Source organism: Anabrus simplex, chromosome 2 (assembly GCF_040414725.1).
Source record: "Anabrus simplex isolate iqAnaSimp1 chromosome 2, ASM4041472v1, whole genome shotgun sequence".
Lineage (NCBI taxonomy): Eukaryota > Metazoa > Arthropoda > Insecta > Orthoptera > Tettigoniidae > Anabrus > Anabrus simplex.
The window spans coordinates 341,452,411-341,468,805 of NC_090266.1; the positions used below are offsets into that span (position 1 = coordinate 341,452,411).

General features: G+C 38.3%; 1 protein-coding gene across 3 annotated transcripts in view; it reads left to right on the forward strand.

Annotated features, from left to right (window-relative positions):
• The window catches only part of Hr78 (Hormone-receptor-like in 78), a 290,574-nt gene that overhangs the window by 141,178 nt on the left and 133,001 nt on the right, over nucleotides 1–16,395 (forward strand). The window lies entirely within an intron of this gene.

Consider the following 16,395-nt stretch of genomic DNA (forward strand, 5'->3'; position numbering starts at 1 on the left):
GTCACGCTTCAAGTTGTGTCGAGCAGATGGTAGGGTTCGAGTGTGGCACAAGCCCAATGAAGCCATGCGCTCCAGTTATAAAGGAGGCATTGTACAGGGTGGTGGGGCTCTGTAATGATATGAGGTGTGTTTACACGGCATGGTCTTTGGCCGCTAGTCCACCTAAACTACTACATTGAACTGTTTGTTGACCACTTGCAACCCTTTATTATGTAGGTCCTCCTCTAAAGTAGGAAATTCCAGTAACTCATAACGTTGATTCCACAAGTGGATTAAACTGCTATGGAGAGATCTTGACCCGTCCAGTCTGGATGTACTCCCACATCACTGGGATATTCCAGCAGGATAATGCACCTTGTCATTGGGCCCCAAGTTCAGTCATCAATGGTCTGCATTTAGGGCTGTTGCCCAGGTGGCAGATTTCCTATTAACTGTTTTCAAAGAACTTGGAAATTTTTCAGACATTTCCCTTGTTAATAAATTATTCCAATCCCTAACTCATCTTATAAATGAATAGTTTCACCAATTTGTCCTCTTGAATTCCAAATTTATCTTCATATTATGATCTTTCTTTTAAATGTTGTCCAGAATTGGTTCAAGGAGCATTTTGGAAAGTTTTAACAACTGCTGTTGCTATCTCCTTCATCTGATTTGAACCCCATCGAGCATTTATGGGACTTTGTGGATAGGTTTATTCACACCAAAGTTCCTGGATGTGCGAATAACAGGAGCTGTGGGTAGCTATCCACACTGGATGGGTCAATATCTCTGCACAGGTGTTTCATGCACTTGTTGAATCAATGTCATGAGTTACTGCACTTTTTCTTACTAGAGAAGGACCTACATTATACTAGATCCCTATCCTATGACTTTTGGCATGTCAGTGTACTGCCTGCATCGGATAACTTGAGCTATGCACACGCAGTGCTGAAATTTGTTTCGGTTCGTAATGTCTCGGACAGCTCAATAGGACGGCAGAGTAGCTGTCCATCATCTAAAAACATTAGCTCTCTGGTGTTGCCTTTAATGAAATGAAATGAGATGTGATCTATGAGAATTAATCTGGTATAGATCACAGCAAGTGCTAATTATCCAGATCAATACAGCCAACAACTATTACCTGTTACACGTCTTTGCCAGCAGGATCTGAGCGAACTAACAGTTGTGTGTGACGCAGTAGGTTGAATCAGACCATGCAGTACAGTCTACATATGTGCATCGTTGTGCCACTAGCATTAAGCTCATTTGCACGTTGGATGCAGTGTTGCTATTCTATATTCGCTTGTAAACATTCAAGGTAATTATACAAAATGTGACATGTCATTGTATTGCACTTAGAACGTGTTTGCCCCCGAAAAAATTGTGCGAGTACTCTGATCTCAAAGCAGGAAGTTAATATATTATAATGTTTTATAGTTTTGTAAAGAGAGAAAGAGGAGAAGTCGTGTAATCCCATTCCAGGAAGCTGTGAAAAGTACTGCTAAAGTTATCTGTAGAAGTGAAAGGACTGTGCATAATATTACTAGATGGTATTAAAAAACTGCAGAAAGTGGAACTGTGATTCATCCCAGGTGAAATTTGTCCTTGTCAGAAGAGTTTGAAAAATTCGATAAATGTGTTGTGTGCTGAACATTTCTGAAATTTTATGAAGTTCTCAAAGAAATCTCCACTTTATATAAACTTCTTAATACTGTCAAAAAAAGAATACCATTTACAGGAGGGAAAAACACAGGGTTGAAATTTAAAAGGTGTAAAAACATGTGACACACACACATATATATTGGAGTATGGTGATATTGGTGTATGATGTGCAGCATTTCTCTGTGTATTGAGACACAATGAAAATGGAGCTAAGAAGCTTGTTCTGCGTGCAGATGAGACATGGTTCATACCCACTACACAGTAAAGATGATGTTCCAAGCATTATGGTGAACCAAAGTGCAGGATAAAGAGCTATTGTGGTTCATGCGGGTAGTGAAATGGGATTCATTCGGTGTGCAGAATTGATTTACTATTCAAAGTCACAATCACAGGGTTACCATGACAAAATAAACAGCGCAATTTATATCAAGTGGCTGCAGGTGTGACTCTTCCTAAACCTCCTGCCTGGCTGCACTGTAGTCATTGCCAATGCACCGTATCATACCCCTCAAGAAAACAAACCTCCCACACGTCCTGCTCGCAAAGACATTTTACAGTAGTGTCGTGGTTGAAGGACAGTAAAATTCTTGTGACTGATAACATGACCAAGAGTGAGTTGGTGGAATTTTTAAAAGTGAATAAACTGGAGCCTGTGCACGTTAGACAGGATTTTGAAAGACAGTGGGTGTACTGTTCTAAAATTACCTTCCTATCACTGTGACCTAAATCAAATCAAACTCATTTGGAATTTAGTGAAACAAAAAATAGCCACAAACCATGTCTCCAGTCTCTCACTGTCAGGTTTTAACAAACTAAAACTCTGCTGCATGCAAGAAGTGACCAAAGAAGTTTGGGTGAAAGAGTATGTAAAAGTGAAAGATAATGACAAAGAATACTGGTACCGTGGTGCACTAATAGAACAGGAGATTGAGAGAATAGTGATAAATATTAGTTTGGAAAGTAGTGATGAAGACATTGAGGAATCCAGTGCCACCACAGCTAAGAAATTGGATGGTAGCTTGACCGATATGGTAGAAGAAAGAACTGGTCCGACTAATGAAATTAAAAGTTCATCTTGGATGCTACTCAGTAATGAATTATTGGCAAGTGTACGCACAAGCCATTTAATTTAATTTACTTTAAAATAAAAGGCTTCTTATTATACTGATTAGTACCTGGTATCAATAACGTTGCAGTACGGAGTATACCTTTCTCCCCGCTAGTCCCCTGGCATGCTGTTACATTTCATTAAACGGACACCAGCGCACTCACACGTTAACGGCAGAGACTCTTACAGCAGGTATTACTGTAGAACACTCGCTTCAGAATTAAAATTAATAATATATCCTTGAATGAAATGTGGAATTTCATTAGATTTATTATCATTGAAGGAGAAATCCTTATTCTCCTCAGCCTTAAAATAGTGGCATGAGAAAAGATTAAGACTTATTTATGTACAAGAACTTTTGTATGCAAAAACTTACTTATTAGCACACTGCTTGTGCCGAACATATTCACCGGAGTGATTGTTTATGGACTTTGCTTACTAAAGCAGACCAGGTATGTCACTCCAGGCTGATGAGACCACGCTAACCTCTTGTTCTAACCTACATCAATTTATTACATATTTTTTCTGTTGACTAAGTGATTCCCAGTGTACTGAAAGAACTGGCCAGCTGTATTAACAGTCAGCAAATCAGTGGTGACATCTGTGAAAATGCATGGTCTAATTCGATAGCTCCACAGTTCTTAAACATTCTCTTAGTGTTGAGAAGCGTAAAAATAAATTGTTCCTTAAGGTATTATTTTACTTCTAACAACTTCAACCTCAGATGCCACTCAGAAATGAATTATTGAAAATTGTATGTACAAACCATTTGATCAGTACAGTCTTCATTGTCCTTAACAGCATTGCTCTGAGTCGTCACTGTCTTCGCCTAATCTAATGAAAAGTTTGTCGCTAGCATCCTCCATCAGTCTGTCTTCCTGGTATTCCCTCTCCAGAGAAGCTGGCAGCTCATCAAGGGTAAGTTGTTGAAGAGATTCGAGGGACAAATCTGCTGTTGTGTTGTTTTCACAAACAATCTGCTCTTTTGTCCAAGCAAGTTCAGTGGTGTGTTCAGATTACACATATAGAGGGATCATCGACTTAAAATATATGGCAAAATTTGTAAACAAGATTATTTATAGGAATTTATTTCTAATGGTCCACATATTTATTACAAATTACTTAAAGCTATATGGTGTGTATAGTCATATTAAAACTAGAGCATGTTTCAACCCCTTAAAGTCATCAGCTAATAATTGTAGAACTTAAAAATTCATGAAATAAAACATGTTGGTCAAGAAAATATGATTATTTTTTATTTGACATATTAAAAGATCTTTAAAAAACAACATGCTGTATTTTTCATAGTCTAGAAAAATGTTCTTGTATAAATTTAGTCAGTAGTGAACATTTGAAAAGTCCCTTGTTGAGATGCAGATCGAATGCTGGTTGTAAATCAAACAAGGCTGGAAGGAATTTCTCTTTAAGTTTACACAATAGACCTTATTGTATTGAACATGTGGACCATTAGAAATAAACATTGTAAAGAATGTGGAACCAAATATGAAATTCATTGCTTACAATCTATGACAAAATTCCATGAATATTTAATGAACTCCATATAGCTCATTTTGCAATTTATGGTGTTCAGTTAAATCATACGAGTAGCTTTGCTCATATTTCTTTTGATATCATATTTTGTCAGAGGGTTATCCTCTTGTTTGCAATGATATGGACAACAGATGGGTTAAGAAACTTAAGTAAAACCTAGTGTTTATCCATAGTTGTAATGTTTTTTACATTTCATCTATCCATAGCAGTCTCTGGTACTTGTGCCTGCTCTGAATAGCAGCCATGCGCCAAGTACAAAATCATCTTCATAATGTATTTTTACCATAATTAACTTCTTTGAAATACTCTCCTACAATCTGCCTTTCTCAGTATCTTCACTTTGCTATGAATGTCCTACAGCTGAATTATTGTTTATACAACATATCTAAGAAAGAGTTCCTGCCCAAGCTCTGAAACTCACTCATTTTTATGAGATACTTTGAGCGTCTAGTCACAATCTGTGCCATCTCAATTATACTGTGAGACTGCTTCCCTATAAAATCAGTGCTTTTTATTAGAGCTGTTGATTTAGTTGATTAATGGAACTGATTAAAATTGTAATGTGGGGAAGGAAAAAACTGTTTTGTATAGCACAAAACCTGTGCATTGCATTATTATTTTTGTCATTTGGTGTGCTAGCCTCAGCTATTGTATGATTGACAGGTCATTAAAATAACCTGATGTTCACATCTTCCTTTCAGAAAGGTAAAAGCAACAATACCTCCTTAATTGCTTCCTTCTAAAATGAGGGTTACGACTATTGCTTTTACAAACTGTTGGAAAGGAAATACTGGACAGGCTATTTTAGTATATCTGCGAATCTTTACAAAACAGTCAGGCAGTAAAATAGATAGGGGTACGGAAGGTAAGTATAGTCACCGTGCAGGTAGATCGAAATGCTACTACTAGCGCTACATAGTGGCCCGTTCTGAAACAAGAGGCGAGGCGCAGTGCGAGAGTCTCGGTACAACGTGTGTGTTAGATTCGAACAAGTTGCGGGTTTAAAGCGATTCAATTCGGGGATCTAAGTGAATCATCATGCAATAAAGGGAGAAACCTTGTTGTCAATGGCCACGTGAACGGCGTTGAAGAGTTAATTTCGAATGGTTTCGGATACATCACAGGAAAAGTCACCCGACAAACGTCTGGCAATTTGCCGCCTTATATCGTGAAACTTGAGGTAGGCAAGGTGTAGTTAGGTAAAATTTTATATAGTTTATTTAGTAAGGATTAATTGATGCATGTTTGCTAAGTTGTACGCATTTTTATTTCGTGTTCAGATTGCCCAGAATCGTAATGTCTCTACCAGCGAATGTTCCTGTCCTACCGGCGCCAGAAGAACTTGCAAACGCGTAGCTGCAGTAGTGTATTATATAAATAATGAAAGTGTTGTTTTCAAAACAGACCGTCCGCAACAGTGGGGAAAACCGAGCCCGAAAACAAGGTCAACAGAAAAATATAGAAAAGGCAAACGCATGAAGTACTGTTCGGTAAAAAGACTTTGAGGACATCTCTTCCCCCCTTTGAATTAACTGAGGATATTTTAAAACACATCCCTTGCAGTCTTCGTAAAAAGCATCGAGCAGAAGCAAGTACTGAAATCGAACAATCGTGCAGGGCCGTAGTCACCTTATTGATAGACAGGGTAATGAATGATGTGGAGAGAGAAGAATGTGAAGAAATTGAGACACAGCTATTACATTTACAAGTCTCTAACGACGTGCGCTTGCCAGACAAATACACCTTTCGCACTGTGAGTGACGAAATGTTTTTTACCAGCAAAGTGCAGGCTGATACAGATCATATAATTAAAATCTCCCCGGACACTCTATCTCAATCAGGAAGCCCTCGATGGTTTCAAGAAAAAAAGATAAGAAATCTGCTAGCACGAAAGCAAAGCGGATCAAAACTAGGCGACATAACTTTGATACTTCAGTTCTCGCATTTGTAAATTAATCTCCAATTGGGGGAGCTGCTTTGAACATTCTTACGGAAGTGAAATGGAAAGGGAAGCAATAGAATGCTATGGAAGTTCATTTGTTGTTCGTGTTATTCGATGAGGTTGCAAATTTGTTAACACGCAACACACAGACGATGTCATCCACGTGTAGAAAAAGTTCTGTTGGCAATTTCTGTAATATATTGTATATTTTGATTCTCTGAATATACCTTTCTACGTGAATTCTAACACTCGCAATATTGTAAGTACTCTCAACTTCCTCAGCTGTTAATCTCCCGTCATGTAAGAACGGTGGTGTCACGATTATGATACCACGGCCAGGTAAGTTAGTTCTGATGCCTAAATCCTTTATCAGCCATGACCTCATCGCCAGGTTGAAGGAAAGTAAACCACTGACGGTTGTTCTGAGTCGCTAGCTCTTCCACCGTAACATTTAGATTTAAAGCGATCATACCATTAGGCGTGATTGCAATTAAAACTTTTGCAGTGTATCAACCCTTGTATTGAGAATAGAAATACAATCTCTTGATCTACTTGGGGAGGCTGTTCAGCTCTAAATTCCGTGCAGTCAATAATGACTCGACAATTACCGTAATTTCTTTTAAATGCTGGAGACTTTGTTTCTTGAACACTTTCCTTACTAGGCCAGAATATGAAATGTTTCGTAAGCAGTGCAAGTTGCATAAGCACGGTCGTAAAAATACGTGAAATTGTTGTCTTGTGAACACTCCCAAAGCAGAATAGGACAGTCCGATTTTCATTTTCATTAGGAAAATGAATAATCTGGTTTCTTCACATAATTTCGAAACATTACAGTTTGGTAATAACGCAAGGCAAAGACGTTGAAGTTCACACCTGTTAAATCACGCATTTGTGTATTGTTCCTTATGGAACTGTAGCCTTGGAAACCTGGACACTTGATGTCTGCATGATCGTCTTCCGTTCCACACATTTTATCATGTTTCGTAATGTCCCTTCCCAGACCGAAATTAAGTGGAATACATGCTTGTGTATTTACGTCGGTTTCATTTATTGAACAAGAAAACACGAAGTCTGAAAAAGGAAAACCAGATGCATCTGTTCCCACGGATGCATGCTTGGTTATGTTACTTGGGCAAACTGTACTAGAAAACTTTCCGTTTGATTCTTCCATTTTTAATCACTTGAGTTGTCAGTGAAAGTGCTGTAAGCTGGATCCCGGCAACACATTCCTCTTCTTGGATTCATCCGGAATTATTTTCGGAACATAGGCTGGACTTAGTGGGTGTCCAGATCTTTTGTTTCCGATGAAATGTGCACTACATATTCTTTAGTAAGTCGTAGGTTGCCAAAGTGATCCATCAGTGCTAAAAATAAAATTAAATCGGATCAACTGAACTTATTACAAACATGTGCAGTACGTATGTGTAGGCCTACTTACTTCTTCGGTTAACTCCTTGTATTATCCTTCGCTTCCTTCGGTCCACATATATCGCTCGTTTTGGAAAACAAAACTTCACTTCCTGTATTTGCGTAAGTATTGGATCATCTGACAACACAACAATTGCGTTTACTTGATCTCCTTTTCTCTGCCATTATCATCTGAGTGACTACACGCTCAGTCATAACAGAACAGCTACTGCGAGTCTGGAGTCTGCCTCACGTGTTGTTCTCCGCCGGGCCGCTAGAGCGACGCGCACGGTGCCTATAGGGCCTGTCAATAAGGAATTTCCAGGAGTTTCTTGGTAATGTGCTAATGGACAGGTACCAATTGTTAGAAAGACACAGTAGAAAAAGTGACAACGTAAACTTCAGGTAGTGTGTGGTTGTTATTGATAGGTCTCAATTAAAAATAGGAGAGGATTTCCACCAATCAAATCAATACTTATTTATTGCATGTATTAAGCTACAGGACCGGTTACGACCTCATATACAAGGTCATCTTCAGCTGAACCATGCATACATATTTATATAATGAAGCTTTGATTAAGATTGTGTTGTTAAAGGAACGCCTCCTCTGCGAACCATGTGACCTTGCCGCGGTGGGGAGGCTTGCGTGTCCCAATGATGCAGATAGCCGAGCCGCAGGTGCAACCATATCAGATGGGTATCTGTTGAGAGACCAGACTAACGAATGGTTCCTCGAAAGGGCGGTAGCAGCCTTTCGGTAGTTGCAAGGGCGGCAGTCTGGATGATTGACTGATACGGCCTTGTAATAATACTCAACATGGCTTAGCTGTGTTGATACTGCTACACGGCTGAAAGCAACGGGAAACTACAGCCGTAACTAACTCCCGAGGACATGCGGCTCTCTCTGTATGAATGATGTACTGATGATGGCTTCCTCCCGGGTAAAATATTCCGGAGGTAAACTAGTCCCCCATTCGGATCTCCGGGTGGGGACTACACGAGAGGGGGCGATCGTCAGGAAGATGGATACTGACATTCTACGAGTCAGAGCGTGGAATGTTAGAAGTTTGAATCGTTGTGGTAGGTTAGAGAATCTGAAAAGGGAGATGGATAGGCTAAAGTTAGATGTAGTTGGCATAAGTGAAGTACGTTGGCAGGAAGAACAAGATTTTTGGTCAGGCGACTACCGAATTATCAACACAAAATCAACAGAGGAAATGCAGGAGTTGGTTTAATAATGAATAAGAAAATAGGGCAGCGGGTAAGCTACTACGACCAGCATAGTGAAATAATTATTGTCGTCAAGATAGACACCAAACCAATGCTCACCACAATAGTGCAGGTCTATATGCCTACTAGTTCAGCGGATGATGAAGAAATCGAAAGAATATATGAGGAGATAGAAGATTTAATACAATATGTAAAAGGTGACGAGAATCTAATTGTGATGGGAGACTGGAATGCAGTGGTAGGCCAAGGAGGAGAAGGTAGTACAGTAGGAGAATTTGGATTGGGACAAAGGAACGAAAGAGGAAGTCGTCTGGTTGAATTCTGCACTGATCATAATTTAGTCCTTGCCAATACTTGGTTCAAACATCACAAACGACGGCTGTATACGTGGACGAGACCTGGAGACACTGGAAGGTATCAAATAGACTTCATTATGATTAGGCAGAGATTTAGAAACCAGGTGTTGGATTGCAAAACTTTCCCAGGAGCAGACGTGGACTCTGACCACAACTTGTTGGTCATGAAATGCCATCTGCAGTTGAAGAAATTGAAGAAAGGAAAGAATGCAAAAAGATGGGATCTAGACAAGTTGAAAGAAAAGAATGTGAGGGATTGTTTCAAGGAACATGTTGCACAAGGACTAAATGAAAAGGCTGAAGGAAACACTATAGAGGAAGAGTGGAGAGTCATGAAAAATGAAGTCAGTAGGGCTGCTGAAGAAATGTTAGGAAGGAAGAAAAGATCAACTAAGAATCAGTGGATAACTCAGGAGATACTAGACCTGATTGATGAACGACGAAAATACAAGAATGCTAGAAATGAAGAGGGCAGAAAAGAATACAGGCGATTAAAGAATGAAGTGGATAGAAAGTGCAAGGTAGCTAAGGAGGAATGGCTGAAGGAGAAATGCAAGGATGTCGAAGGCTGTATGGTCCTGGGAAAGGTAGATGCTGCATACAGGAAAATCAAGGAAACCTTTGGAGAAAGGAAATCTAGGTGTATGAATATTAAGAGCTCAGATGGAAAACCACTTCTAGGGAAAGAAGACAAGGCAGAAAGATGGCAGGAGCATATCCAACAGTTGTATCAAGGTAAAGATGTAGATAATTTGGTTCTGGAACATGAAGAGGCTGTTGATGCTGATGAAATGGGAGACCCAATTTTGAGGTCAGAGTTTGACAGAGCTGTGAGTGACCTCAATAGGAACAAGGCACCTGGAATTGATGACATTCCCTCTGAATTACTGACTGCCTTAGGAGAAACCAGCATGGCAAGGTTATTTCATTTAGTGTGCAAGATGTATGAGACAGGAGAAGTCCCATCCGATTTTCGGAAGAATGATGTTATACCTATTCCCAAGAAAGCCGGTGCTGACAGGTGTGAAAACTACCGCACCATTAGTTTAGTATCTCATGCCTGCAAAATTTTAACACGTATTATTTACAGAAGAATGGAAAAACAAGTTGAAGCTGAGTTGGGAGAAGATCAATTTGGCTTCAGAAGAAATGTAGGAACACGTGAAGCTATCCTGACTTTACGTCTGATCTTAGAGGATCGAATCAAGAAGGACAAGCCCACGTACATGGCATTCGTAGATCTAGAAAAGGCATTCGATAATGTTGATTGGACCAAGCTATTTATGATTCTGAAGATGATAGGGATCAGATACCGAGAACGAAGAATTATCTACAATCTGTATAAAAATCAGTCTGCAGTGATAAGAATCGAGGGCTTTGAAAAAGAAGCAGCAATGCAGAAAGGAGTGAGACAAGGCTGCAGTTTGTCCCCTCTCCTTTTCAATGTTTACATAGAACAGGCAGTAAAGGAAATCAAAGAGAAATTTGGAAAGGGAATCACAGTCCAAGGAGAAGAAATCAAAACCTTGAGATTTGCCGATGATATTGTTATTTTATCTGAGACTGCAGAAGATCTCGAGAAGTTGCTGAGTGGTATGGATGAAGTCTTGGGTAAGGAGTACCAGATGAAAATAAATAAGTCCAAAACAAAAGTAATGGAGTGCAGTCGAACGAAGGCAGGTGATGCAGGAAATATTAGATTAGGAAATGAAGTCTTAAAGGAAGTAGATGAATATTGTTACTTGGGTAGTAAAATAACTAACGATGGCAGAAGTAAGGAGGACATAAAATGCAGACTAGCACAAGCAAGGAAGAGCTTTCTTAAGAAAAGAAATTTGCTCACTTCAAACATTGATATCGGAATTAGAAAGATGTTTTTGAAGACTTTCGTGTGGAGCGTGGCATTGTATGGAAGTGAAACATGGACGATAACTGGCTCAGAAAGAAAGAGAATAGAAGCTTTTGAAATGTGGTGTTACAGAAGAATGCTGAAGGTGAGATGGATAGATCGAATCACGAATGAAGAGATACTGAATCGAATTGGTGAGAGGAGATCAATTTGGCTAAATTTGACGAGAAGAAGAGATAGAATGATAGGTCACATCTTAAGACACCCAGGACTTGTTCAGTTGGTTTTTGAAGGAAGTGTAGGTGGTAAGAACGGTAGGGGTAGACCAAGGTATGAATATGACAAGCAGATTAGAGCAGATGTAGGATGCAATAGTTACGTAGAAATGAAAAGGTTAGCACAGGATAGGGTGGCATGGAGAGCTGCATCAAACCAGTCTATGGACTGATGACTCAAACAACAACATATGATGATGATGTACATTTAGTCACATACAAATGGGGCACGTCTTAGCGTGAACTGGCGTATATGTCATTCTGTACAATATTGCAACTGTATGTCTAAAATATTATGTTGAAGGTCTTAAAATTAGTGTATAAAATATGTCCTTTACTTAAACTAACTTATATATATATGTACAAGATAAATACAATATATAAAAAACACTTCATGCATATGAACATTCGTTCTTGCTTGTTGGTCAATACATCGACTAACTTCCGTATTTAAGTCTTATTTACAGTTGTACACTTCAGCTGCTATTCTTGGAGTTTGTAAAATTGCATGGGTAAAAAATTTTGTCTTCCTGTGTATATGTGGGATAAAACACTTTCAATTTTTAAAAAAAGGTGCCAAATGTATGGATGAAATTCAACTAAAATATGTTCAGCTCTGCTGTGTGTGTTGCCCTTTTTATTGGAACCAGTTCATGTTGTCCTGTGGCGTCCGTAAATTTGGATGACATTGGGTTCAAAGTAGTGGCTCCTTTCCCATTTGTAGCTGTGCAATGATGTTATGTTTATCTGTGGAAGATAAGATTGAGTTATAAGTGATATCGTGTTGGAGGAATGTCTAAGGGTTATGTGTGTGAATTGGAATATGTACTTACTGTTTTTGGTGTAGCTGAGTTGTGTTTGACGTGCGAGCCTGTAATGTACTACTTCGTGTTCTTCTTGGGCTCATACTAGCTGCTGTGAGGGGAAGGGAAGGAGGGGTAGGGAGAGTTGTTGTGGGGGTAGGGGTGGAGCTGGGTGTGTTGTTTGGTGTTTTTCTGTTGCATGTCGCGTTCTGTTTATCAATTAACTTAAGGTAAGGGTTTTTTAGGGCGGGGATAACTGTATTGAAGATGATGTTAGTTTTTTCTGTGATTTCATTTATGTTGTAATCTGTTATCTTGAGCAAGGGACCCAAGCACAACTGGGGTAACACATCAACTTTCCAGAACATAACAACTACTATCACCGAAATAGAAAACGCCATACAGAAAATCCCACATGAGCTACGAGACGAAGTCAGATATGATATTAAGAAAAGGCTCCCACAATATATCGACAAAATTCACAGTAACTCCCAAAATAATAAATCAACCAATAAAGTACACATAAACAAACTCAAAGATAAGATAAAACAGAATAATCTACTAATAACGAAAGCCGATAAGGGCAATACCACAGTTATTATCGACAAAGACCAATACATATTGAAAACCAAAGAATGTTTTCAAGATAACACTTTCCTCATCAAACGTCAAGACCCGACTAATAACATACAAAGGAACCTCAAAACCTTATTAAAAAATACACACTTTCTTTTAAAAGAAGTAGAATCCTCTAAACTTATAGTAATGAATCCTCAAATACCCACTGCTAAAGCTTATCCCAAAATACATAAAGAACATATTCCAATGAGACCTATTATTAACTACAGAACAAGCCCAACCTATAAACTTTCGCAATTTATTCAATGATTTCTCAAAAAGCACTACGTATTCTTAGCTAATAAAACAGTACGGAACTCGATAGATTTTTGTAATAGGACAAAAGGATTAAAGATTGAACCATATCACAAAGTTAACGTAAGAAATTTCATTTTTCCGTATTGAACCACGAATTACAATAAATAAACTTGATATTTCCACCTATTCAATACAATTTTAATGCTGTTATTCAATTACAACATATTAAATTTCACAGGACTAGTTTCGACGCAAACTTGCGTCATCTTCAGCTTTTTCGGAAAATAGGCTACCTTAGAATTCATGACATGTCTTAAAATGTTTGGCATGAAATCCAGTTAAATCTATAATTAAAACCTTAACTCATTAAAAACTATTATGACTTGCAAGTCTTTTACTTGTCATAATAGTTTTTAATGAGTTAAGGTTTTAATTATAGATTTAACTGGATTTCATGCCAAACATTTTAAGACATGTCATGAATTCTAAGGTAGCCTATTTTCCGAAAAAGCTGAAGATGACGCAAGTTTGCGTCGAAACTAGTCCTGTGAAATTTAATATGTTGTAATTGAATAACAGCATTAAAATTGTATTGAATAGGTGGAAATATCAAGTTTATTTATTGTAATTCGTGGTTCAATACGGAAAAATGAAATTTCTTACGTTAACTTTGTGATATGGTTCAATCTTTAATCCTTTTGTCCTATTACAAAAATCTATCGAGTTCCGTACTGTTTTATTAGCTAAGAATACGTAGTGCTTTTTGAGAAATCATTGAATAAATTGCGAAAGTTTATAGGTTGGGCTTGTTCTGTAGTTAATAATAGGTCTCATTGGAATATGTTCTTTATGTATTTTGGGATAAGCTTTAGCAGTGGGTATTTGAGGATTCATTACTATAAGTTTAGAGGATTCTACTTCTTTTAAAAGAAAGTGTGTATTTTTTAATAAGGTTTTGAGGTTCCTTTGTATGTTATTAGTCGGGTCTTGACGTTTGATGAGGAAAGTGTTATCTTGAAAACATTCTTTGGTTTTCAATATGTATTGGTCTTTGTCGATAATAACTGTGGTATTGCCCTTATCGGCTTTCGTTATTAGTAGATTATTCTGTTTTATCTTATCTTTGAGTTTGTTTATGTGTACTTTATTGGTTGATTTATTATTTTGGGAGTTACTGTGAATTTTGTCGATATATTGTGGGAGCCTTTTCTTAATATCATATCTGACTTCGTCTCGTAGCTCATGTGGGATTTTCTGTATGGCGTTTTCTATTTCGGTGATAGTAGTTGTTATGTTCTGGAAAGTTGATGTGTTACCCCAGTTGTGCTTGGGTCCCTTGCTCAAGATAACAGATTACAACATAAATGAAATCACAGAAAAAACTAACATCATCTTCAATACAGTTATCCCCGCCCTAAAAAACCCTTACCTTAAAGTAATTGATAAACAGAACGCGACACGCAACAGAAAAACACCAAACAACACACCCAGCTCCACCCCTACCCCCACAACAACAACTTTCCCTACCCCTCCTTCCCTTCCCCTCACAGCAGCTAGTATGAGCCCAAGAAGAACACGAAGTAGTACATTACAGGCTCGCACGTCAAACACAACTCAGCTACACCAACAACAGTAAGTACATATTCCAATTCACACACATAACCCTTAGACATTCCTCCAACACGATATCACTTATAACTCAATCTTATCTTCCACAGATAAACATAACATCATTGCACAGCTACAAATGGGAAAGGAGCCACTACTTTGAACCCAATGTCATCCAAATTTACGGACGCCACAGGACAACATGAATTGGTTCCAATAAAAAGGGCAACACACACAGCAGAGCTGAACATATTTTAGTTGAATTTCATCCATACATTTGGCACCTTTTTTTAAAAATTGAAAGTGTTTTATCCCACATATACACAGGAAGACAAAATTTTTTACCCATGCAATTTTACAAACTCCAAGAATAGCAGCTGAAGTGTACAACTGTAAATAAGACTTAAATACGGAAGTTAGTCGATGTATTGACCAACAAGCAAGAACAAATGTTCATATGCATGAAGTGTTTTTTATATATTGTATTTATCTTGTACATATATATATAAGTTAGTTTAAGTAAAGGACATATTTTATACACTAATTTTAAGACCTTCAACATAATATTTTAGACATACAGTTGCAATATTGTACAGAATGACATATACGCCAGTTCACGCTAAGACGTGCTCCATTTGTATGTGACTAAATGTACATCATCATCATCATATGGCATTCCTTTAACAACACAATCTTAATCAAAGCTTCATTATATAAATATGTATGCATGGTTCAGCTGAAGATGACCTTGTATATGAGGTCGAAACCGGTCCTGTAGCTTAATACATGCAATAAATAAGTATTGATCGGTGGAAATCCTCTCCTATTTTTAATTGTGCAATTCGTCAATATGGAAATGAAGATTATAGATTACGACATATAGGTCTTACGGCGACGATGGGAGAGGAAAGGGCTAGGAGTGGGAAGGAAGCGGCCGTGGCCTTAATTAAGGTACAGCCTGGTGTGAAAATGGGAAACCACGGAAAACCATCTTCAGGGCTGCCGATAGTGGGGTTCGAACCTACTATCTCCCGAATACTGGATACTGGCCGCACTTAAACGACTGCAGCTATCGAGCTCAGTTGTGGTTGTTATTCAGAACACAGTATACTGTACGTTCACACTTAGGTGAACTTCAGATACAAATATGGCTTATGAACCAATGCGGAGAAAACTTGGTGGAAGTTTTAAATTTTTACTGAATGATTGTGGTAAGATGACAAACAGAAAAAGAGTTTTTTTGTAAGAAATGCGGAAAATCGTTCATTTACACTTGAAGCTCACTTTATATCCGACCCAGTAGAGGAACAGGACAAAGGTTGGACATACACAAGTAGTCTTCAATATCATCTTAAAGATATTCATCCTTTCCAAAGTGTATCTGCATCTATCAATGTCCCTACTAGTTCATTTTATCAGTCAATGTGGAAGCACCTAATAGTGAAGCCTTTCTCTCTCTTTTTACAATTGGGTTTACATCACACCGACACAGATAGGTGTTATGGTGACGATGGGACAGTAAAGGGCTAGGAGTGGGTAGGAAGCAGCCGTGGTCTTATTTAAGGTACAGTCCCAGAATTTACCTGGTGTGAAAATGGGAAAACATGGAAAGCCATTTTCAAGGCTGCCGACGGTGGGGTTTGAACCCACTATCTCCCGAATTCAAGCACACAGCTGTGCACCCCTAACCGCATGGCCAACTTGCTCAGTCCTGTGTCCTTTAATAAGGAAACTGAAATTACGAATAAA